We start from the raw sequence: 2408 nt of genomic DNA on the forward strand, positions 1-2408 counted from the left end.
ACACACATACCCCCCCACACACACACACACACAGGCAGACATACCAAAGCACACACCCACACACACATGCACAACAAATGAAACAATTCCAGATACACGTACCCCTGCGTTGGTGTTATCTCAGTTCAGCAGATGACAGTGTATAAAGGAAACTACCACACATTCCTTCTGCTTTCTAAATAAGCTTGAATGTAGACACATTTTTTCTCTTCGTCATGAGGAGATATTCATAGTAATCAAATAATTCAAATTCTCAGTACACACAAAATCTCTTTTTAAGATCCCTAAATTAAGGAAATCTAGTCATTTCTGACGCTCCCTTTGTACACTTAAACCCAAAATCACTGTCATTGATGGTTTTATAATTTACAAATATTAAAGAGGAAATTAAACAAAAATGGACTTAAGCCAAAAAATGTGTATAGTCTGTTGATTCAGCTTAAGTAAAGCAGATAATACAAAGTAAATATAACCTGAAAGCATAATCCAAGAGATAAGGTCTTTCTGTCTGTGTGCCGATATTCACACATTTGTTTATCAAAGTAAAACGAATTTAAGTAGCTATGTATGTGTGTGCACTGCAAAACCAACTTTCAGGAATCCCTTAGGGCCTTGAAATGCACTTTAAGTTTGTTTTATTAAAGGCTTCTGAATCACTAGTACCCATTTCACTAGTTGATAATTATTTATTAAAACCTTCTGTTTCTGGGCTAATTAAATCTTATTTCTCAATCAAAACCACATGAGGTAAGATAAATCCAGAGCTAGAATCCAAAGATCCGTTTAAAGCCTGTTTCAGATTTATAAAGCCTTTAGCCTGTTTGTGAAAAGGACGAATGTGAAGTTGCAAACCAGAGACCAGAGTTTAAAACACACACTGACTTCATGTTTTACATACTTGTCTGCCTTACAAACATGCACACACTTCCTTGTTCATCATCTGTTTCTGTCTAACACACAGTCACACATGTGTGGAGGGTGACTGAGGTGACTCAGCAGAAAGCACCCATCTTGGTGTACGCCACTGACCACTCATGTATCTTCGCGCATATGGAGCCTCCTTCTCTTCTTCTCTTCATCTTCAAAACCGCAGCAGCCGCCTGTTTCTTCCTGCAGACCGTCCACGTCTTACACATCGACACCGCCGCTCCTGCTGTTGCCTAACGTTTCCCACGTTGACCCAGTCATCGGGGAAATGTTTAATATGGTTACTGGAACACAGGGCTTGTGTGTGTGTGTGTCTGTGTGTGTGTGTATCATGTGATAGCCTAAAATTGCCATAATGAAAGTTATTGATAATAAGAGATAACATTACCACGATTGGCTCTCCTTTGACTGCACACGTGTCGGGTTCTACAGTAGCCAGGTTTCTTGTGTGCGTGTAAATCTTTACAAACAGTGGCATTCTTTTACTTCTTCCAAACCCTCGTGGAGGGCGGAGCTTCGTCGTCAGGTAAATTCAGCTCACCTGGCCTGATAGCACTTAAACCAGCAGCCATGCTCCCGTTGGCTTTTGTTTGGTATGGTTCCATTTGGTTACACATTTTAACTCATGTATCACTCACATTGCACACAGCCCTCCGTACACGTTAGTTTGTACTTTATTTTCTACTTTATTTGGGTAGAAAATAAGTCTAATATTCTTTGTTTTTTCTTGAGTGAGTTGTGACATTATGTCATCCCAAAATCATCCCAAAACAATATTACTGAATAATTACATATTGTTTCCTGGGATTATTATCTCAATAATGAGTGAAATAAACTGTCTTGACACAGTATTAAAATGTGTTTCTAAATCATTGTGCTTCTGAAGGACAGATTAAAGGTGACTGAGTCACAGAGCATGCATACAACCAAGTCCTGGGGCCATACAAAGACGAAAAACAAGCCCCTTTCTTTATTATGCAGAAGAAAAAAGCCACTGCTGGTCTGTGTTGCATGATGCTGTGCTCTGTCATCGTGTGTAGGAGCACCTAACAAAAAAAAAAATAATAATGATGGTTCAAATCTGTCCGTTCCTCCAGCCCTAACCCTGAGTGTCTCCTGAGTATGATGTTTATTTCAGGGAAGTGTATTATCACCATGAATTGTGTATTTTGTGTGCTAACATTGCAGAGAAATCAGCATTTTTTTCACAGTAATCTTGTAAAGTTTGACCTCAGGCATGGATGTGTTAATAGAGCTCAATGCTGCAGAGTCAAGAGACAAGTTTGTAAAACTATTGACACATTAAACTGAAAACAAGTGATACATGTTTAGAGGGTGCAGGTTTAATATGTGCAACAGTTTGGCCGGGGGAACACTAAAAAAGTGCTACTGCCGGTCTGGCCAGTTTGTGACAAATAACACCAGCCAGTCAGGAGCCAGAAAGGCACACACAGTGCTTATTAATGTGTGTGTGTGTGTGT

At 39.5% G+C, this 2408-nt stretch overlaps 1 pseudogene; it reads right to left on the bottom strand.

Annotated features, from left to right (window-relative positions):
- LOC118336531 overlaps positions 1–1499 on the bottom strand; it is a 6593-nt pseudogene extending 5094 nt beyond the window's left edge.
- Positions 1500–2408: the final 909 nt, after the last annotated feature.

Source organism: Morone saxatilis, unplaced genomic scaffold (assembly GCF_004916995.1).
Source record: "Morone saxatilis isolate NCDOM2014 unplaced genomic scaffold, NCSU_SB_2.0 Contig24, whole genome shotgun sequence".
In the NCBI taxonomy this organism is placed as follows: domain Eukaryota; kingdom Metazoa; phylum Chordata; class Actinopteri; family Moronidae; genus Morone; species Morone saxatilis.